General features: G+C 27.1%; 1 protein-coding gene across 1 annotated transcript in view; it reads right to left on the reverse strand.

Annotated features, from left to right (window-relative positions):
• Positions 1-25,945, reverse strand: part of LOC100159388 (RYamide receptor-like) — an 82,359-nt gene that overhangs the window by 51,626 nt on the left and 4,788 nt on the right. Inside the window, exon 2 of the mRNA XM_016804636.2 lies at positions 10,332-10,420. The gene's annotated coding sequence lies outside the window, so the exon portion shown is untranslated. The remainder of the gene's footprint in view (positions 1-10,331; positions 10,421-25,945) is intronic.

Here is a 25,945-nt window from a genome sequence, read left to right on the forward strand (position 1 = left end):
GGAGGCAATCAAAACATAATATTAATTTAAATTATCATAATGTGTAAAGGGGCCGGAGTGGCGCAGTGGTCACACAGTTGACTTACGACTCACACAGTCATCGGTTCGATTCATAGCAAAGTGCAAAAAATGTGTGTGATTCTACGCAGTCACCATTTTCCCGTGCTGTCGTCCGATTGCGTCATCCGGTTTCCAACTAGGTCCCACTCCACTGGGAGTGAAGACCGCACATGTCTCCTCTTGGAGAAGGGGGGTAGTATCATGCATATAGTGATATATACATAGATAAATAGATCACAAGATCTCCCTACTACCCACTTGTGATAAGCATTGTCAAAGACCTTGAGGTCGTTACAATGAACAAATATAGAAAAAAAAAAAAAAAAAAAATGTGTAAAAAATATGTAGCAATTTTGCATATCCAATACGCCGTGTTACATTAGTTAATATTGTATTTTAAAAAATATGTAAAAAAAAATCTGTGAACTCACGTTTCAACTTTATAGTATATTTTTATAGTACTATCGTCATTGGGTCGGTCACAGACTGTAAATTAAGTGAGTGTCATGGAAAATGTATTATTCATTATTGATAATACATTTCCATGAACCTTTTTTTTTCAGCTTATACTTCTTTTTAAATCGTCAGTAGCACACTAAAGCCAATTAATCAAAAATGTTATGTATGATTTCATTTGTCCGCTTAATCAACTAGAATTTCTCATAGGTACGTTCATTATTCTCTGAATAGAAATATCATTATTATGGAAAAACTAGAGTCATTTATGAGGCTTAATAATTGTATTTTTTCTTGTACGTTCCCACGAATTTATCTATTTTACGCCTAAACAATACCAGTAAAAAGTAAATGGAAAATAAACATTTAGTTATAGGCATAAATTATGGGGGAAATTTAATCTCATTGGTTACCGATATTTTAAAGAATCAATGGATGTGTTGAAACCATTAATACTATTTTACTTAGGTATCTAATATTTAAAACTCATTTGCGAATAATTATATTAGGTATGAACATTTTATGAATTTGCTCTAAAAATAATATATCACTAGCTGCTTAATCCACTATAGGTGGAATACGACAAACTTGGAATAACTTTAATACTTTAGAGTTAATTAGTTAAATCATACACTTACGTACAAACAGCACGGGGTCCGCGATCTACTATAGCTTGGTTATAATTTACAACAGAACATTTTTATATTTTACCAACCACATAAAGTTTACCCATTAATTATTGATATTCAACATTGAATATACGAATAGATACGTATTTCAAATTAAGCTTTATTACATTTTTAATACATAATAGGTATAAAATGTGTAAAGCGATGATTAAAAAATTCACATACATTTGTTAAACACCTATTACCATATTATATTATGTTTAATAACAAAGTTTACAATTTTACAATGCCATTAAAAGATAATGGAGTTTGAGTCAATGTGATTGTGTTTAATAAAAATAGTTTTAAATACCGATCAACAAAAAAAATTAAATTGACTGACACATTTTACACGCAGCAGAATCAAATTGAGTTTACTGTTCACATCAATCTAGTATAGGTTTACTTTATGAGTAGTTAACGTTAAAATTATATACACATTCAGAGTATTAATTGTGGAATTATAATACGTAGGTATGAAAATACTTGTAAACTTATCTAACGATTATCATAGTTAAATAATTTGACTCTAAAACTATTATATCTATTATATTCATTTGTGACATACTGAAACCAAAATTCAATGATAAATAATACCCAAACGTTGTCAAGTTGATATAAAGAAATAAATATAATAAATAGTTCAAGTACCTACCTAATGTAAAGCTTATATTTTTATCTTTTAAAAGTAACACAAATTTGAAATTATTAAAGAACCATAAAAATAACAACCCATTAAAAATCGATAAATTTTTTAATTATTGTTCAATGCATATTATATGCGGGTATATTTAAAAATCAACAATACAATAATTGAATTATTCTCGGACACTCTAATAAAGTAATAGCATTTAAAATAAAAATGATTTTCCTATTTTAAGTTTAGATGATTCGACATTTTTAGAATACAATAACATTAATAATTATCATGGCGGTAGGTAATCATATTTTTCTATAATAACTATAATTTAAAACTAGAAAATTTGTGGTACTTCAAATTTTTAGAGTACCTACCTAATATTATTACCGGTTTATCCATCCAACGTAAGACATTCATTATAATTTTAACAACTATCGTTTTTAAAATTGTAGTTTACATAATATTGTAAGTCGTTAAAATAAAACATTTTTCTAATGTTAAACGATAAAACAACTGAAAATATCAACTGATGAGGTCTCCCTGTAAAAAAAGCGCTTTGAGCATACATTACACGTTTTTAAAAATTCTATGGTTATGCGTTACATTTATTATCCAATATACCAATATTAGTGCTTGTGGAAATGTCTAAATAAACTGTAAATATTGTGACGTTAACATAATAATGTATACCGCTATGATGTTTTTTTTTCGTAATTTATTGAGAAATACTAGTGGCTTTATAATATTTAGAGACAACTTAATCTGGATCAACACTTACAAACATTTATTATTTTATGGTGAAACCAAAATATGTTTGGTTTTCCATTGGAAGTCCGAATGAAAAATTACGATAAAATATTATTGTTCCATATAGTAGTATATAATTGTATGTTCACAGAATCTCTTTTACAGGGAAATATCAGTTTAAGTTCCTGTTTAAGTGGACATTTCCACATGCTTTACTACGTAACGCATAATCATAACATTTTTCAAAAAAAGTGTTCTTTTTTCATATATATTTATCACTTAACCGTGTTAGTCACCTTGACATTTTATTCGGCCATAACAAAGTTAATTTAGTTATGTATCTAGAAACTAATAAACCGTCGTTCAACAAAGTTGTGCTTTAATTTATTTGTTTTCGCTAATAAAATATTTCTTAACTATTTTCAATTTCATTAAAAAACATGAATTTACAAAAAATTACCAATCATTTTTCTTTCTTACTGATTTAAACCTGTTAAAAATTATTGTGAACATACATTAAACTTTTTTGAAAAATTCTATGAATATGCATCGCACGGTAGAACATGTTAAAATCCACTTAAACTGACGAGTTTTCTTGTAAAAAACGTATATAGGTAAACAAATATTTTCACAGCGTTTTAAAATGTTTTGGAGAAATATTGCAATAACTATCTATGTATCCTATTACGGTGAAATTATTAATATTTTCCTACCGTGCGTGGTGGGTTGTGGGTATACTTTGTAGAGCAAATCGAGTATATATTCTTTAAAAATTCAAAGGATATAGTTTTTGAATATTTAGTGTTGAAATATTTATTTACTTTACAGGATTCTAAGTAGAGTAGAATATATTGATTTTGAAATTATGTAACTTTATTAAATAAAAAATAGACTCTGATATCAATTTCGAGGAATGTTTCTGGTAAAACATCTGGTTCCAGTCTACTTTTTAGAAAACATTTTTTTCAAAACAATCACGAAAATTAAAAAAAAAATAGATATATTTACTTAAAATGAGATTTTGACAAAATTGATTTTGTTTTTTTTGTTGTAATATTCAAAATTAAATAAGTTGTATTCATTAAAATATTAAACATGTAACTTTCATACTAAAGGTTCGATATACATCTTCCTTACAAGGATATAAAAAAAATGTTAATCATAAAGCTACATTAATTGTTTACGAGCGTTTGAATTTCAAATTTGGCCGAAAATCGTAAAAATCATGAATTAGGTTGTAGACGGTTATGTATAGACTGACAATCTATTATTAGAAAAAAAGTAACTATAAGAGCAATATTAACGTAAAATACAATTTCCTAAGAAATATAGGCGACATGCCTATTCTGCTCAGAATCATTTTTCGTCTTATTGAATTATTTATCATTCAATTCAAATTTAATACATTCATTATACTGTAAAGTTTACAGTGACCTGCTCAATGACGAGGTATATTTGACACGTATTACGTACAGTGACTTCCCAATTTTTTTCATTCGGGTTTCAGGTTTTGGGCGCTGCATGAATTGAGGTGTTTAAACACTAGAATAAAAAATTTATTCAAATGTTTCGGTGTTAATAACCGTTATTATTCGGGTTAATATTGGTTAATATGGGTATTTAGTAGTTCAAAAAAACATAATTTTTATAGTTATTTCTTATTATTATTGAATATTTTTTTTAAATATTTAATTATCTAGCAAAATGCCTAAATATTGTTATTATTATACAAATAATTAACTACATATTTGAATTAACGACATAAAAATATACAAAATGATATACGTATCACATGAAGATTGTAAAAAAAAAAAATATTGAGGTATCCTAACCAGAATGTTTTATTCGGGTTTTTGTTAATTCTGGTGTTTTTAAAATAGAATCATTTGGGTTATATGGGTTTCTGGTGTTTGATTTTTTTAAAGGTTTTTAAGGGTGTTGTAGATTCTTGTTAATTCGGGTATGAGTCTTTGCATTTATGCTATTTATTTAGTATTACCAATACATTTATTATTAAGAGGGTGATACACCCACATGCGTTCTCTCTGTATTAAAAACGCATAACATAGCAAATTGTACGCTAGGCAGATCACAATGAGCTCTGCTAGTTAAAAAAAAAAAATAGTGTGAATTGATCTCTTAAGGAAAGATTATCTAGTGAACCTCATAGAGTGGTTTTTAGATTTTAGTTTTAGAGCAAGTTATAAGTATTTTAAAATAGTACATTTTTTGTGCATATAAATAATATTATGTTGTTTGGCCAAGTTCATATTTAAGGTGGTACGAAACTTTAGGGTCCTACTGAATTTTGAGTTAGTATGACGGATGAGTATTTATACAGAAATAATTTGGTGATGAGATGTCTCTATGATATTTACTAGGGTAAAAGTTCAGCATGAGAACCTGCAAGTGTGGAAATATCCAAGTGTTATTTCAAACTGAACGCTTTAGGAACAAATTTACATTGAGAGGATTATTATTATAAGCACGTGTGTAATGTGTATCTATATATGTTTATGAATATAGTAATATACTTAAGAACATCAGTTCTATATGTTTTAATATATATATATTTATAATATTTAATTGTTGTAGAATTATTGATAATTACAAAATAAGATAATTTTACATATATATATATAATTATAATATACTATAGATATGAATCATCTGATAAGAATATTTTTTGAATAAATGAGTTCCATATGGTTTCTCTTGTATTACCAATAAAAAAGTTCTCCACATTGGCGATCAGAGTCATAAAATATAATGTGTAAAAATACTGTGGTCTAAACAAAACGTATAATTAAACATATTATTATATACGATACCTATTTCTGAGATGACTCACAGCCCAGTCGCAGCCCACAGGCCTCACTGCTTATTTGTTAACTGTGTTTAATCCTGTTTGAGGTCGAGTGCATAGGTCATACGTACTTTCTAGGACTAGGTAGATATACTACGACCACATTTATTATAATATTTAACACATGATTCCTAAGTTATTTTTTATATCTCAGTAAGTAGATAGTGGAATGATCTTTAACTGAATGGAATGATGTATGTCTGGTCGTACGTATGTTTATCCGACCGAATGGTTTTTTATTCTTTCATCTCAAAAGTTGAGTGCCTTGAAAAACATGAATTTACATTTTGTTATTTATTCAGGGCAATATACACAATATACAAAATATTTGTACACACGAAAAAATCATTAAAATGGTCGCTTAGGCTTGTTTTTCACCTTCTCTTGAACTATAAACAGCTTTATATTTATAACATGACAAAAAATAACAGTTTTTATAATTTTAATTTGATAAGTTGATACTTTTTTACAAGTTATAAATAATGTTTTATGTGATAATTATTTAGTAAAGAATCATGTTGGTTAGAATGGAAATAATTTATGCTAGTGATATAATATGTAAACATTACTGTAAGCTCCTATTAAACACTACACCTGAATGAACATTTTTTTTATATAATAATATAAAATACTGCTACATTTTTTTTGGTGCTGACTCTTTTTTAAATACTCGTTTTCAAAATCATTAACATTCTTTAACAATTTAAGAAACCTGTAACTTTAATGGCATAAATATGTTTTAACTTATTTTTTTTTTGTACTCAAGTGTTTGTTAACTAAACAAGACGATTATATTATATGCGTTCTGTATGATATGCATTTACGTTATTGGCTAGTATTAACTTCTTGATTTTACAATCAGAAAAAGTGTGTTAGAGTTGATTTATGCAGGCTACCATTGAGTAAGATTACTTTAGTTTGAACCATTCATTTATGTTAGTGATCCCTAGACGTATTATGCATTTTAAAATAGCCGATTGAATAATATCACCATAATGTTTTACCTTTTTGTAAAATACCTATAGTTTAGTTTACATAGTGGAACGCATTTACCGTATGAATAGTAATATTAACAATTGTTATAGATAGAATTTTATTATCATTTAAATATAGAATATGAGAATCAAAAATTAGACATAAAGTTTAATTTGTAACAAATAATTGAGGCGATTATTGTATAATTCATTTATAATGCGAAGAGCTTAAGTAAATTAATAACTTTTTGTTGGGTTTTATTGGGTAAAAATGTGTATACCTTGTGTTAATTTATAAAAAGTAATAACTGACCGCGTTCATTTAAATAAACTATAATATGATATTATTATGATTGTCTAGTATTATTATCGTGAATGAAAAATGTTAATTTTATGTTTATTGTCAACTTTTAATAACGGAATAATTAATATAGATAATTAAATAATTAAAAAGAGAAGGGAAATATAAAAAGTTTGGCCTTTTAGTGAAAAGTTTATCCACGTGGACGTGAATATCCTTCCAACTTGCAATTAGGCGATTTTAGATAGGATTAAAAATTCATCTTTTTAATACCTAAATATCATTGTCACTATTTATTTTCAAGCACAATAGTGTGAATAGTAAATTATTAAAAAATAAAAACTGGCGACGATGGAATCTTAAAATTTTCAACACATCGGTTATAGTAAAAATATATCTCCATGCATTATTTTTCTGTCATTGAAGTTTGTTGACACAGCAATTAATGATTTTGAGAATGTTTAAGTTTTTATTGAAAAGTGTAGATTTTGAATTTTCTTATGATTATTAAGATTCTTATGAAAGTTTAACTAATGGTAATTTTATAGAAAAAATAGAACAAGTATGATCTTGAATGGTAAATAAAATAACAACATTTTTAAAGCTCTAGTTATTTATGTATTACATAGTTAAACATTAACCACAATTCGCGAACATTTTCAGTTTTATTTTCCATTATAATATGTTGATTAATAATTTAAAATTTTTTTTTTGTGTAATAATTTTAAGTAAAGACACTCATTATTGGTTATAAACAGTTTAACTATGAATTATACAGTTAATAGGTACATACTTGGGGATTTTACAAGTATATTAATTGTTTATACATTTAAATTGCTGTTAACACTGGGTAGAATGTATTGCAGATGTTTATAATTTTTAATTTGTACTAAATATAATTTGCATTATAACAGAATAACATTATAAATAATTTTATTTACTGGTGAAGTTTTTCAGTTTTGTTTTGAAATAGAAAACGTGAATACATTTGTTTATCGAATTTCTAAAGCTTATAAAGACATAAATAATTGTGTTATATTGTTGTAAAACAATAATACTACACAATAATAAAATACCGAAAAATATAAAATACATAATATAAATCTGAAATTTAATAGAAAAGTTACACACAATTTTACAATATTCAGACCAACGTATTCTTCTTTATATCACTTGTGTCCGTTTTTCAATCGCATAATATGTAAAGTTTTGAACATTTTTCACCAATAGGTTTTACACAACAATAAAAAAAATGTCTGTAAAACCGATAAAGTTTTTTGGCTGTACTCACAAAGTCTAACATATTCTATGAATTCCTGCAATGGAATGAGATTAATTTTACAAATAAATAATATTTTACTGTCTGAATAATTGTTAGTAACCTCATCTGGTCTATAATCTTATATGATGTAATGTATAATAAGTTTTGAGTGTATCACAATATTATTGAGTAGGTCACTGTAATGTAAATTATTTTTATATTTGAAGTCAAAACATATACTTGAAAGGCTTATAAAAAACAAATGCTGTGTTTGTTTCTCATAATTTCTTTGAATTTTACAATTATACCAAAACTCTGTGCCATTTTTGACTCAAAGTACCAACTAACTTTAACAACTCTAATTGCTTACCAATTGGATCTATCCTAAATCCTCAATGTTCAACATTGAAACTTTTCCATTGATTATAAATGAGACCATAGGCCATAGACCAAAAAAAAAACAAATACCTAATTATAACAATTATAATTTATAATTATGAACACATATATTAATCGTTTCACTCAGATCTTAAATAAATTATTAACATGATATACATATCCAGTATATTTATATTCTACGTATTTTCATCTCAAATCGTTGGAATATTATTATAACCAGTGCTATTTGGTGTAGGCATATACATTATTCCTATGGTATATATATGTGTACAAGGTGTTTAAACAATTTGAAAACGCTTTAATAATTACGATTTGCATATTTTTATAACTACATATAGCAATAAAAGATAATACCGATGTACGCTTATTAGATAAAATATTTAATCACCTCATTAATCATATCATATTATTATCGTATATAATTTATAATTTGACCGATTCAACACTTTTTGAACACTCTGTATGTATGTATGTATGTATTTATGTATATACGTACGTGTGTATATGTATATATGAATGTATATATGTATATGTATCACGTATGTATGAACATACATAGGTACATTATGTATAATGCATGTTTATAATATCTCAATATATAATACGAATTACTAGTTATAACTTATAATATATTTCTGATTTAAAATTTTTTAATTTGAAAACAATGAAATAGTTACACAATATCTACATATTATTTTCTTTAAACACTCTGATTGTATTCGGTATTTTTGCCGATTACTTGTTGAACTATGTATGACCTATTTGATATAATACGCTGTTGCCTACGTAAACATGACGAATACCTACGATAAGTACGAAGGATTTATATTCTGACCATGTTGGTTCATGCAAGCATGTTCGAATTGCGTTCGATACGATGAAATAAAAGTTGTTTTTTTCGCAATCGTATTCGCCTTGTTTACGTAGGACCAGTGTTGTGCACAGATAACTTTAAAATTATCTAGATAAGATAGCAGATAATGCTTTAAAACTGTATTTAGATAAAATATAAGATAACCTTCTTCTTATCTAGATAAAAAACAGATAATTATACAGTTTTTAGGTTTTTTAAGACTTTATAAATTAAATTATAATGTATACACATATTTATAACTTTAGAATCCCACCTCACTCAAAGGTGCACTCGGACTAGTACAAGAAAAAATCATAACAAATTTCATCAAGATGGCCGACCTCACAACAAACATATAAGACAATGGATCAACGACGCCACACTATAGCTAATACCATTTAAATTATATTTATAAATTATTAATGTAAAAAAACTAACTCCCTCTAGCCAAATGTTACCACCAGACATGTAAACCATTGTAGGCTAATAAACTTTTGTATTTGAAGCCTTATATTAAATAAAAAAAAAAAACTTTATAATTAATATAATTTATTATTTTATATAAAAATACAATATAGATTAAATTAATAAATTTGATTAAAAAAAAGGAAATTTTAACGCATATTATATTGGACATTTTAAATTATTTGGACACTTAATTTTATTGTTTAAATAATGACTTTTTTTTTACAAAAATTGATTTATTGTAAAAAACATAATAATCAACGCAGATTTACAATTTATTTTGTTTTCTTTTAAAGCTTAAAAATACTAACATTCAAAATTATAACGCAGTTTGGATGATGCCTAGTGAACTATTTGTGGAATTTGACGCGTTGTTTTAAACTTTAAATAAATATCAACATTTAAAAGTTATAGAAAAATGGAAAAAATCAAGTAAAATTGATATATACTGTATATATATATATATTATCTAAAAAAGATAAAATAGAAAAATTTTTTTATCTAGATAACGCACAACACTGCTTAGGACCCGGCATAAGACATATAGGTACATTTAGTTTCTAAATATTTATATTTATTAAGTCATTTCTAAGATTAAATTAAAATATTATATTTCTCTTAATAATTTTGTTGCAAATTACCTATTTTTTTGTGACTCGTGATGTATATACTATATTCATTGTCTTCTATTGATGGTTCTTTCTGCTATCATTACTTCTTCTGTATTTATCTGTAAGATGTAGAAAACAAAACACACTAATTATTATTTTATCAATTATTGGAGTTTTAAAATATATTTTTATGGAACAATTAATAATTCAATAAATTAGCTCGAGTTTAAACACTTTTTTCAGGGATGGTATTGAGTTACATTCAAAAAAAGCGAAAGTGCGTAACTAAATCATAATATGCCAATGTAAATAATCACATATAAAAGCATAAAAAACATTTTTAAATATTTTGCGTATTTAACTTTGTATTTTAGAAGATCAATGAAATTGCATGGTATACATTTTTATCAGATATTGTGTATGAATTAGTATATTTTTATTTAAAAATATTGTCGTTCTATATTATGCTGTAGTATTTTAGTTTCACAATTTTAATTACCTAAAACAATCAAAACAGGTTTGTCATATCACGTTAAACATTTTTTTATTTTATTTTCTAAATATTACTTTGTATGACATAACAACAACAAACAGATATTTCACGGATTAATTAACTAAAGTGAATACAAACAAATACGTCATAAAAAACGGAACATTTCTAATTTATCTATAAAATATTACGATCAGGGTTTAAATAATATTTATTTAGTTTTTGATTTCCTAATTAAATATATAGAACTACCAACGGGATTATTTAGTAGCGCAAATACTTAAAAACAAATTAATTGGATTGAGATTGAAGTCGGGTATATCATTTTCTATGATATTTCGTTGCAAGTCAGTGAACAGTTTCTATTTTTATATGCTTCATCTCTAGAGAGTCATTATACATTTTGCCAGGGGCAGAAGCAATAAGTCTGGGTACAAGCATAGCTCTGAGATGATATGGTCCCAGATGTGTACACTATCTGTTCAAATGAGCCTTAACAGAGATTTATATTATATGGATTTTGTCTGAATTGAAAGTTTGGGTTTTAAATTGGGACGTATTGTACGTGGTATTGAATACCTTATAACTAGCCGTAAACAAATTAGTATGTAAAAAATAGTTCGATGGCGAAACTGACGAAATAAGATATTCAAACAAAGAAAAATGATTTTAGTTATTTTTTGTAATATAAAAGTATTATTCGTGGAATCTTGAAAGTTTTTAACCTATATTATTATATTTTATACCTGCAGACAATGACATTTGAAAATGCAACGTTTTCGACAAAAGTTAATTATTCTACTTACCGTTTTGCTAAAATACGACAGCAGTAAAATACTTAATTTAGTTATTTAATTAATAGCAACATAAATACATATATTATCATAAAAATATAAACTTAGTAATCTTGGTTGACAGACCACCTATGCCCAGAATCGGTTTTCGTATATGCGATGATTTATCGTTTAATTCAAATTTAACACATGTTGTTGAGAACAGCGAAGTCACTCAATGACGAAGGACACTCAAAACCTACAAAACACCAAAGTGGTGGACTTCTTCCCCCCCTTTTCTGATTTAACTTAGATGAATCGATGTTCTGAATAAATAAAATATAGATACATCAATATTCCTTCATCGCACAACAATTACTTTACGGGCATAAATTAATTGATTGACAATATATGCTACCCAATGGTTAAATTTAGGACCGTTAATCGTTGGTATGATAATAACATTAAATTTGTGAGTTCATCCAATTTATTGAATACGCAACCACATAATAATGTTATTACTTTTGTGGTGAAAGAAAATATAATTCATGATAAATAGTTGTTTCAGATAAATAATTCTGTTTATAGTTTTGTAGCTTAATTTGTTTTCGTAACTTAATATGTATCAACCAGTGTTGAGCCAAGATAAATATAAATATAAATTATAATAATGTTATCTAGATAAAGATAAAAATAATTTTTTTTCATCTAGATAAATATTATCGGATACATTTTTTTATAATGGTTTATGGCACTCTCTGTAAGCTCGTAGCAATATAGAATAACTTAATAGCATGTTATCGAAAATGTCGATAATTAATAGTAAATACTACCTCCTTAATAAATTACTTAATTGTTCACCTATAAATTATAATAAATAAAAGCCGTTTAACAAATTAAATTATCTCGATAAATTCATCTAGATAACGGTGATTTTTATCTTGGATAGCTGTATAAATTAATATTCTCTACCTAGATAAGATAAAAAATATAAAACAATATTTATCTAGATAAACTCAACACTGGTCCCTATAATATAATATTAATAACAATAAAAGCTGAATGAACGCCACCGAGCAAGATTGAAGAGAAATCTAAATGACAAACCATATTCTAAAACAGAACAAATTAGAGACAAATATAAATTTAATAATTATTAAGCAATTTGGAGAAATGCAAAACCACGAAGATCAATATTACACGTATCATTTTTTCCATGTTATTGCAGTGTTTTTGGTTTTATTCGACGTATAGGTACCCTGTTGATAACACTTTTTGTTCTTTTGTCAAAAAGCTTGATAATTTAATACAAAGTTCCTCGTGAGTAAAATACACCTGTTAAAAAAAAACCATATGTATACCTGAACAAAATACCTAGAATTTCTACAAACTGCATTAATTAATTTTACACAAGCATGTTGACATATTCATTAATACCTAATATTATAAAATAAAAACCAAATATTAAATAACATAACACACAGTTTTATTCAAGTAATTTACAGATACAATATACATTTTACATAATATACAATTTACATTTTACATATTATACATTATTAAGGCAGCATAGCCACAATTTATAGTTATTTACGAGGTGATACAGCGAGGTCGACGCGGAAAAACCAAACACGCGGCGAAGAGCCGGCGGTGGTATAGCAAATTAAACACGCGCGAAAAGGACGACACGAGCGCTTTAATGATGGGGGGAGGGGAGGGGAAGATTGGTGCCCAAATACTATCGTAATAAAACCCTTTTCGTCTGCGCGGTCGATCGCACCACAACAGAACATACGCCTGACGAACCGCTTCGTCCGGTTCCAAAGCGAACGGCGTGGACGTCTAGGCGTGATCGTTGTTATCGCCAGGTCCGTCCCCGGTCACGACGGTCACTGCTGGTTACCATAATCCGTTACTCCGGCTTCTATCGGTAGCAACGGTGACGAGACGGATAACGGCGTCTCGATCCAGCAGTCATCTTCTGTAGTGGCAGGTGGCATCAATGACAAAACAGATGATTCAGATCGTGATGTCGTATCCGTTGAAACTGGAAACTCCGCGGACGTAACGAACGAAAATCCAGTTTCGGAAGTATCGCCCAAGGAATTTTAACTTACGGCCATATTAGGTAAAGATAAACTATGTAAAGCAGCGATTTCCACAGTTTGTCGGTGATCAAGAGATGTATGTCTTCGCCTAATATGAACTTTCTGACAAATTCCGCGTCCGAAGCACCTATAGAGGCTGGTTGGAAATCCACGCCCGACTTGATGGTACAGGCTGTCCACGAGATCCAGTCAAGTATACTGAAACCGTCGGAAAACAGTGATATCACTTTCCAACCAGCCTCTGTAGGTGCTTCGGCCGCGGAATTTGTCAGCAAGTCCATATCAGGCGAAGACATAGTTTATCTTTACCTAATATGGCCGTGCGTGAAAATTGTGAGGGGGTTGGATTTGAATTGGTTGATAGTAGATTTCTGCCTATGCGACCTGCGTTTTTCGCGAAAAAAATTATTACATCCTTTGTGATACGATTTTAGGTAGGTATTATCGCGGGTTAACGTCGTCACTATCAACTTGTGCATTGCTATTTGCTCATATAATAAGCTTATTATGCGGCTATTAATCATGTTGAATATTTTTAATAATAAGTTAGATTATTATCCATTTATAATCATACCGTATAATTTTTTGAGAAATTGTATCAAGATAAATCCATTTAATTTAAAACCATAAAAAAAACTTAATAAATAATTGGTTGAAAAAATAAAAAGTCTTGACAAATTTCAATTAAGAGTTTTGATATTTATGCATCATTTAGAATATAAAAAGCAAAAATTATTTTATATATTTTACACTTTTATTTTAAAAAAATAATTATAATAATATTAAAATCAAACATAAATCTTCTGATTGTCCAAATACTTTTCTATAAATATAACAATTGTAATAAACTAATAAATATTATATACAATTAAATAAATTATTTTCAAATTATTTTTTGCAAATATAAACACAACTTTATTTATTATAATCTGATTATAATTCAAAATACCAAAGTTATTATTGCTCGAATACTATCTATAAAATAGTTTATCGAACGGACCATGTAAATATGATACTCACATTCAAGTTTTACAATCATCATTACCAACTCCAAGCAATTTGAATCTTGCTTAATAATCTCTAAATATATTATTAATCACTGTGTCATTGTAATCTATTAATCTGGTTATGACCGATATTGTTTGAAAATGTTTAGAATCTGGGGTTCCATTTTTTCCTAATAACTGAAATAACAAGGCTTATGAGGAATTACTGGAATGCTAATAATTATGTAATTTTGGAAATTCAAAAAAAAAAACTTGTATAATTGAGTGAATGGACTAAATATTTTAGATATAACTATTAATTTAAAGTGTTTATAACTGATACAGAAGTGTCAATAGCTTGCAAAGCATAGGCGTGCGCAGGCCTCTTTTTCAGAGTATGCAGAAGGCTGTCACTGGCGCCCCCTGAAAGTTATTTTAAGCATTTAAAATTCTAATAAATATATACAAGATACGCAAATATTGAAATATTGAATTCACTGTTTAATTAAAAAATTATATTATATCATACAACTTGTACAAACAAACAAAAAAAAAAAAAAACATTGTCATATAAATAAAAATTATAATTTATCATAATATCATTCTACGTTGAGTAGAGTTTTTGAAATCATCATTGATGTCTTTGGGATTTAAATTAATTACTTTACTAGGTTAGTGCGTTTCCGTATTAACAGATCGATATTGAATAACTATGAAATCCAATATTCTTACTTAAAAAATAAAAGCTGAAATATAGTAACAAATACTATGACAAATACAAAAAGTATGCATTTTGCAAATACTTGATACTTATTCTATACGTAAATCAAACGTTATCCCTGCCGTTAGTCTGATGTAATTTCCCTCGTATTTAATCGTATTAATATTTTAGTATACGTACTTATTATTTTTCTTGCGCAAAAAAATGTTTTTTTCCAGAGTCGATTTTCGTTCCTCAAATTGCTTCAGGGAATGTAGAGGCATACCCCCTGCGCACGCATATGTTGCTAAGTTTGAAAATTCGGAAAAAATTGTATAATCGAGTGAATAGACTAACTTTAGATACAATACTTTTAGTTTAAGCTGGGTATTATTGATACAGAAAGGCCAACCTTTTGTGGATCTGTGGGAGAGGCAAGGGGAGCGTGCCCCCCTCATTTGGTTGAAAAAACATTTTCCATAAAATAGCAGTCACTGTGCGAGAGCATAGTACCTACGCATTTTTCTATACTGAATTGCTGGCCGGCGGTCTGTGGGAGAAGTATGAGTGCCGCGTGGTAAATATAAACATTTGTAAATTCCATGCATTTTTATCTATATACGAATCGGAAATATTATTATTTTAAACTGTTATTAGTTTTATTTAAATGTAAGTTGGTACAAAACATTAAACAACTTCTTAAGAAATTGAATTTTAGGAAAGATGAACTTAAGAAACATTATAAATTGAGAAAAACTTTCTTAAAAATTATATTTTAACCATAATGTTAATTTAGGAAATTTTGAAATACCCATATAATCGAGTGAATAGACTATTTTTAGATAATTAATGTATTAGTTAAAAGTTCAAAATATCTGTTGCAAACAAAATAAATGTATACCTACAATCAACATGTATGTGTATAAATAGTAAATACCTATGAAATATGTGGCTACAATCACCAAACATAAGATAAGCATAAATAAAATATAATTAAAAGGCTGAGCATAAAAATGGTTTACAGGGCCATTAGATTACACCCGGAGTAATAATATCTACTCTTTGATTATGTAGATACACGGTAAGTTTTAATTTTCATCGTGATTAACCACCCGAACACTTAAAACTAGTTAAAAGTAATTACATTTCCGTCAAATGTCGTTTAAAGTGCCTTTCTATCAAATCATCAAAGAAAGATATCTACGAACCCGTTGTATTCACTATTCAACACTTAATTTCCACGATTTCCACGTTAACTGAATTGTTTAAATAATTACCCAATATTACTTACAAGTGCAACCACGATGAACTAATATTGTTTGGGACTCAAATTCGTGCACAAGATGAATTATTCGTTTTGGAATCCATTTCCGGTGAGAGCTAACTGTACTACTTATGTAAGTACCCACTGAAGAGCTGTAAATTATATCAATACGAGATAACACGGACTATTACAATGGTTGGATAATAAACTATAGAGTCGACAGCAATATAGAGACGATAATAAGATACGAATGGCAAGTGATTAAAAAGACAAATATCACAGTCTGTATATGAATATAAAAATCATAGACGATTGCAATACCGATGTAAGTAATGGAGTGTTAGAAATCGCAGTATAATATTAATAATATGAAGACGCCCGGTGCTAATAGCATTTTGTCCTCGGAAATACACTCTGCGAGAATCACGATACCGTCTTGTAGAATCAACGAAATTTCATAATTTTTTTTTTAATTCCTAGAAGGAAATATTCTACAGCCCGCATCGATCTCTGTTTTGAAATATTTTATTCTCAAACTTTATAATAGGTATGTCTAAAAAAATACAAGATAAAAAATCCTTTTTTTCACAAATTGTTTAGTACACTTAAATAAAATGTAAAATCAGAGTTCGATGCGGGCTGTAGGAAGTCTTCTTATTTGAGATAAAAAAATAGTCATCAATATCCGACAACGATTTTCTGCAAAGCTTGATAGTTAGTCTCCTAAAGTCATTTTTCGATATAATACATCCTGTCAATTCACATTATATTGTGAATAAACTTTATGAGATAAATAATTAAGATTACAAAAAAGTGTTGAAATGTAGATTGCATCCGAAAACCGCACCCTTTGGATTTCGCCCTAAAAAAGGTCGATGGACGAAAGCCGAGCACTTTTTCGGTCATTGTATAACTAAACTTATAGTGAGCTTAAACCACACACTATTTTTAGTGCTAAATAACATATAAGATAATAAGATCTATACAATAATCAAGCTAACACGTTTCAAGTCTTTATTCGCCAAACGTTATTTGTCGGTCTTGTATATATATATATGAATATATAACCTATATAGTGGTTAAACGAATGTCCCATAAGATAGTGTAAATATTGTAATTTTTCCATCCAATATTATAAAACGAAAATAAATTAGTAAATACATAATAGTAATATTTTTGATTTTTAATTAAATTGTATTTATTTTTAGGAGCAATTATTTAAATTTTGAAATTTGAATATATACATTTTTTTTGTTTAAATAAATAATAAGCTATAAATTATACATATTACATCATAAAGTATTATAGTCAAACCATTTTTGGGGTCAAAATTAAAGTGTGTGGTTTTTTAGGTACAAAAATTAAAAAAAATTGTGTGGTTTTAACCTACCAAAAGGGTGCGGTTTTATCCTGTATTTTGTCGAAAGTGTGTGGTTTTAGGAGTCAACGGAAATATAATCGAATCTGTGATAGCTGCAGATAAGTGATAAACGTTAATATTGGAATAATTTCTAATAAAAAGTGTTTAATTTTATAAGTTCATCTGTTTAAAACTAATCATAAAGTTTGAATTTAACATTAAATTAATAGTCTTATGTTATGTAATACATAATAAATACAATAAATAATTTTGAATTATCGTATATGAGTTGGAATTACTGAATCGTATTGAAGATAAATCCATTATTGTCTTAGATGTCTTGTAATATTACGTTGCCTACGTTATATTTATAACGACATATTATATATTATGTAAGGGGCATTTCATAAACGAATGGACATTGACTCTTATTCGTCAAAACGTCAATTTAAACCTGATATTAGACATAACATTTTATAAACTAAGCCCATAAAGTAAGGAACCGTTTTAGTAGTATTTTATTTTCAAAAGAGGAACAAGAATGTAAAACTATATAGCTATATCCCGTTAAGGCGTTCTACGTAGAGTTTAAATTATATTTAATGCGGATATTTTGTAATATAACGGTGTTTTTGTGACTTCCTTCGTATTTCAAAATACAAAACTGATATTTATCATATTATATTACAATTAAATTACAGTCGATTTATCAAAAACGTTAAAAGCTACGTTCTCAGGATAGAAAAAAATTTAATATTACTAGCTATTACATACTGTGAAAACTATATCAAATAAAATACAGTTTTATCTTTTTTCTACGTTACACTTGAAATCCGTTTTCCAGTGTTTTATGTTACATAGGTACAGGATGCAACCAATCTAACGTGATCCTTAAGACTACACACTACACCGTTGGGGAGAAAGACCTATGGAACAAGTGCCAGGGTTAGCACGTTTGCCAAATTTTAATGGCACGTCTAAATATTTTTATTTCGTTGTTCGATCTTGCATAGAAATCTTTACACACTTAGAAATCTTTACACACTTCGATATTCGCATCAACATAGGTGTGGTGAAAGTTTATTTTTCTAAACTCATGAATCCGATGAAATTAAAACAAAAAAATATAATACATTGATGGGCGAATATAATTTTGTAGCTTTTGTTTGAATGACATGTCGTTTGTCAAAATAAATTTGTAGAACATGTCAATATCGCAAACCTGATATTATTATAAAAGGGAGAACGTAGGTAACCATTCTGCTGTAGCCTGTAAGATTGTAGATGTCGAGAGATCATTGAAGAAGTCGCTGTAATGTATGGAATAAGGTACAGTTCTGTGTGTAGATATGCAATGTAGTATGAATACATACACTAAGAGTTTCAAGTTCTCACATCCCTGGATGTTTATGAATAAGAAGTTGACTAAAACCGTTATTCTTCATTTAAATATCTAATATCGTCACAACTTTGAACTTAAAATGTCCATATGTAAAAATATATACATATTATTTTATATATTTTTTTATTTCTGTATGGACTACTTATGAGGAGCCACATGTTAAATTTATCAAGCTTAATCTATAAAAAGTGGGGATTGTGTGACATTAAAGTAGATACTACGCTACTCGATATTTTATACTTCGACGAAAATGTATGATTCTAAATATGTATTAATAAGTTACCATCAGTTATATTATACATATACCAATAGTGTGAATTAGGTCATTTTTACATTTTATTCGTTTCTATGGTGATAATAACAAAGTGTTACACAAAATCGGTTAGAAAATAAAAATCTGTTCCCAACCCAAAAAAATATTTATGTTAAAATTAAAAATTATATACATTTTTAACTACAAAATAATATCCAAAATTTATTGATATTTATTATTTTTTTTTTTAAAAATTGAACGTTGTAATTTAAATTTTTAGAAAATACTATTATGCATAAAAAATTGGCGATGATTCCAATAATTTACGGTTATTCGTTTTTGAATTACAATAATATAGGAAAATCGTTTGATGACAAATCGTAATTTCACGCAAAAATTCTTATTTTGTTAACATTTAAACTTCAGACGCTCATTAAAAATATTTTTGAAATTACATTTACTTTTTTTTTTTAAAATTACAAGTAAAACCAACATATGAGGAACATTATATTGTATTTTAAAATATTAGGTACGAATAGGTATATAGGTACCATTTTAGGAATTTTTAACTACAAAGTAATTTGCAAATGGTTACGCTTTTTACAAATTTCCTTAACATTTTAACTTTAAACACTTATAATTTATAAATAAATATTGTGACTATGTTTCTTTATATTTCTTAGTTAATATAATAGGAACCTTGTTTTAAATTTTCAAGATTATAAACTGATCAAAAAATGGTTTATCAATATTTATAGAAATAAACGATTTTAATTTTTACCTCTCAAAAGTACCAACTATAGATATCATTTTCCATCTGAAGCCACCCTCAAAGAAGGAGATCGTAGCATTTCTCTACTATATAATATTTTGTACACAGAATAAAAAAAATGTATGTAAATGTTTTTAAGATCACATTACCTCGACAAAATAATGTTATAGGAACCTAAATTTTTTTAAACCTTGATTGCAAAATGTGGTTTTGTAACTAGAAAAAGATTCCCTACCTCTACATTTCAGCGTAGTATCGATAAGATCTTTTCGACACACATACCTCTGAATAAAATAAAGCAAGCATCAAAAATACTCAGGGGATTTACATTTTAAATTAAAGTATTAATCTCATGATAAATCCCTCTAAACCATAAATATGTTGTATTTTAAATATTGCAAACAAAATACACCGAAATTTATCGTCTGTCAATTATTATTAACAATGCAAACTGACGTTTAAAATAAGGAACCATCATCATCGTACTATCATTTTTTTATGTTTAATAAAACTTTTTACAGCTTATAGCTTACTTTTAAAACTACGCATAATTTTAATAATTCAAATATATTTAAACACAATTAATACATTAAATTCCTGCTGTATCAAAAAAAGTGAAAGCAAGTGAAGTTTTGCCATGATATGTTTGTATACTGTCTGTGTATATTTTATGCAAATATGTTTTACTAAGTGCACCGTTTGTTTCTGATGATTGTACCACAATGATTATATTTGTGCTTTGTACACCATCCAGTATCTAATTAATAATTGTATAATAAACTTATCATTAGCGTAAAACCGTAGTTACCATTGTAGAAAATGTATATGATTGATAAAAGAATGAATGAACCATTCATTTAGTATTAAAAAAAATCTCCCGAAATTCAGCTATAAATTATTATTTATTATCCTGTATAACTGATAATTGATTTTGATGAATTCATTAGGTCCTACATAGTTGGTTCTATACAAATTTATAATGTGTGAAACGAACAAAACTATAGTTGATTTAATTTAAATTTTTATTATAATATGATTACAAGAAAACGGTCGGTTCTCAAAGGAGGACTATCAATGACTATTACATAGATAATGTTATGTCGACTCATTACATTACTATAATGAGTATATGACTAATTACTTATAAATATGATACACGAATACACGATCATGTTTAATAAATATTTATGTTCAAAATCAAATTTAAAATAAAAGAACCCGTGATGATACGGGCTATAATATTTAAATATGATATTGGTATGTAAATATAACCGATTATAATTATTTTAGGTATAATAAAATTAGACCCGTAAATATCTATATCGGAAAACTCGAAGGAATTATCATTATGTGGTTGGCCCTGGCCAAAAATATTCAGCTACGCTTTGGGGACTCATTTCGAATTTATAATTAAATTCAAATGAACCCATTATGAAGAATATAAAGGAAAATTTAAGTTTTCACCCGTTAAAGGTGTTCTAAATGAAGTACCTAAATTAAATGTGTTGAATAATCAAATAAGAACCATTGAATCCGTTTAAAAAAAAAATGCATTAAATTTACGAATCGCCTAGAAAGGATTATTTGCTCGCAAAAGTTATATTGCTTATGTAGTTAAGTGCCAGGTGTTGTATATGAACCAATGTTTTGAAAAAGATATTTGCGTATAATCTTTTATACATTTTTTCTCCTATGCAATCGTCTAATTTTTAGTGAATTTTCAGTTTCCGTCATATTTTTGTAATATTTAGATGTTATTTTATGTTTCTCTTTTGTGTAATATATCATTGTTATACGCAATATTCAGATATTTTTACAATGCTATAATTATGGTCTAGCTAAAAATAATATAGCTATAAATTATTGAATAGGTTAGTAGTGAAACATATAAAAAATATTATTTAAGAAAATAGTTTAAATGTTTCATCATAATATACTAATGACCAATTTAGAGAAAAAAAATATATTAAATGATCTAAAATTAAACGAGTATTAAATATTAAAAACTATTAAATAAGTAAAATAAAATAAAGAACATGAATTATAATGGATTTTAATCCCCGAAAGTTAAAGAACTAATATTGAACTTCACAAAAATATTCAAAATAATTATTAATGTTTCTAAAATATGTATAATATTTCCTATATTATAAAATATATTCACAATAATATAAATTTTAATAAGCGGATGTGTGGTAAGCCATACAAATACAGACACGCATCCACTGTATATGAAATGTAACTTTTTTTTTGAAAAATTGTATTACCTTAAACTACTATATGTATAATTAGAGTAAAAGGGTTTTTTTTATAAGCATGTTAATTATATTTTTTATTATGTGTGATGATGTTATATGCTAACATTTTTGAGATATATTTTTTTACAATATTTGAAATCGTTAGTTATTTCTTGTTGGTATCGAAGGAAAATCATAGGTACTAAGATAAGTTATACTAACGATAACACAGTATTTATAATAAAATATTACCTCTGAGGGTAAGGAATATTCTGATTTGGCATGTCATACCAATTCTAGACGCTAGGTCTTAGAGCCTACAAGTGAAGACCCAAATAAAAATCTTGATATTCAACTGGCCACGAGAGACAATTAAATATATTAAAACCAAAAAATCTTATTTTGATGCTGTATACAAAACAACAACGTCAAAAAAACTTATTTTGGAGAATAATAATAAATACATAAATAGTTAATATAGCCAACATAATATAGGTACGCGTAGATAAAAATAAAATCCTCACTTAATTCACCATAATTTAAATGTGCCTGAACTGTGAAGATAACGGTCAAGTCAATTCTAAACTGTAACACTATATAATATACGTAATTGTGGATAATCACCGTATTGAGTGAGATATAGAAAATTTTTAAATCACAAAAATAAAGAACAAAAAAAGTATTTCACACAGTTGTGATTATTCTGAAAATTATTGTAATGACTCTCCTAAAATTCTAAAATACAACTGCGTAGTGTAAATAGTACTTTGATTGGTATCATCTTATATCCTCTTTAAAAAACCAATAAAACCAGGAGAATAGAACAAAATTAAGCCACGTAAACCCTATAAATCAATAGTGACTTACAGCTACAACATTTTCTAACAGATTTCAAATCTATGATAAATTCTCTCTGCTCTTTTTCAAATAACGATAACTGTTCTACTTAAAAGGGTATCCAAAAGTTATAATATCCATTACACATAACTAGAAAATATTTAATACATTTTTGAAACAAAAATAATAGAGGCCCAGTAGATAAAATACTTATACTTATTAGTATTAATTTTCCTTTAAAAAAAAAATCACTATTACAACTAAAGATTTTTGGGAATTAACCATTAATTTTAAAAATTATCGAATTGACAATTTTCTTTAAATTATCATTTATCCAAAAGGTAAAAGCTTTTTTCTAGGTTACATGAATTAAAATTATCTATAAAAAACTCAAATAAAATTTAATCATATTTCGATCCTTTTCTGGAATAGGTATGAAAAATATCTCTAAAGTTATAATTTTCATTACTAGTATAGGATAATTTTAAACAGCTTTTGATCAAAACGCATGCAAAAATGTATAATTTTCAAAGAATTAAAACCTTGACAATAAATTATTATCATAAATTAAAATCATGGTACCATGGAATGTGGTTTTTATACCAGTATAAACTCCATCAATATAATCTCTATTCACTGAATGATTTGTAAAATAGTTAAAAATCACTAAACAAAAATAATGATTAATTATAAATTGTCAGTCTGTAATTTGTAATCCCTTTGAATGTATTTGTATACTTTTAAGATAAAATACCACATCTTCAATGCATTCAACTGAACCACCTAGATTTACTATTCGTATACAATTAGAGCGGTTTTTCATAGTTCATATTTACTAACTGTCAATCCGGTATGGTTTTTTTTTTTGAAGAGAGGGTATTTATCGACCCCCAGTACACAGACAAAATAAAAACAACACTCTAAAGAATTAATTACTTTATTGGTTTTTTTTTTGACAGTCGATGACATCAACAAAATTGAAAATATTAATATTGTCTTATTCGATCGTTTATTATAATATTAATTACCTCTACATTATACATTTATTCGTAGTAAAAATGGCGTTTGAAATAATATTATATTATAATTGATTAATGGATTCATTGTGAAAACATAAATGTGGTATAACTAAAACAGTCAAACTGTTATCGTGCTATTTGAAATCCAAGAAGTGTGCCATTGTTTATCATTAAACAGTAGTCACGCATGTCGACATGGGTGTTGAAGCGGTATTGTTGCTGTGACAAAGTATAATTATTAGTCACGTATTAAAATCCATTAACAATAACATCGCGAGATACAGTTCGACTACCACCATGTAGGTATACACCGATGTACTAGAATTGCCTATACATCACGCCGGTCTACTAAGATAATATTATATTAAAGCATATAACATTTTAGTATAGAGGATAATGATAATTATTATAGTCTTCTAAACGGAAATCTTTTTATTTTGTAATAAAAACAGTAAATTTATTAAATTAATCATGCAATTATTATTTTAATTAGGTGCCTACCTATATTATTATTACGTCGGATAATTAAAATGTAGTGACTTTTTTATATAAAAAATCATTATTTTTACTGCACGATATAATACACAATATATTATAATATATCTTAATATATATATTTCTTTCCGTGTGTAAGTATTCAAACGCCTGCTAAGTGGCTGCACCGATTTCGATGTAATTGGTTGTGTGTACTTGAGTGTGTCTTTGAATTGTTTAAATTCACAATTAGACCCGGGAAAGGTGCTCAAACAGGGATTTTGTTATTTACGATGGAAATGTTTGTTTATAAATGGTTGCTATTGGTTATAGAAGAGATAATTAGTGGAAATTAGTATTTATTTATTACCATTGGTTATTCGGGCAGATCAGGTACAAGGATTCATGAAATCAAATTTTCACACATTGTTTACCAGAACAACTAAGTTGCACTTACTGCAGTGAACTACACCCAAAAAGAGTTGAACAATTACATTTTTTTAAGAGTATTCATTTTTTACCTGCAACGAATTGTGTAGGATCAGCTAGTAATATTATAAATTATTAAATACATATTATTTTTTTGCTGAGAATGAAAACACCTACTTCAGGTAAATTATTCGTCAAGTATTACAATCTGAAGAACAATTATAATACTCATTCCGTTAATATTGTTTTAATAGAAAAGTAATGTAAACGGACAAGAATAAACTCTCAAACATAATATTATTCATATTTTACACAAGCTTTGCAATAATTAAAAAAATAGGCAATTACGAACAAGTTTATTTTAAGTACAAATAACAAATTGGTTTCAAAAGTCCTAAATATGCAATTTGGCATTTATTAAGTCATAAATTGTAAAATTTTTTGGCTGAATTGTGAATAATAGATTATAATAATATTACGAGCCATCATACCGGATGAGCAAGTTCAATACAATTTAACATTTTCTTAACTATACCTGCT

Source organism: Acyrthosiphon pisum, chromosome A2 (genome assembly GCF_005508785.2).
Source record: "Acyrthosiphon pisum isolate AL4f chromosome A2, pea_aphid_22Mar2018_4r6ur, whole genome shotgun sequence".
NCBI classification, from domain to species: Eukaryota; Metazoa; Arthropoda; class Insecta; order Hemiptera; family Aphididae; genus Acyrthosiphon; species Acyrthosiphon pisum.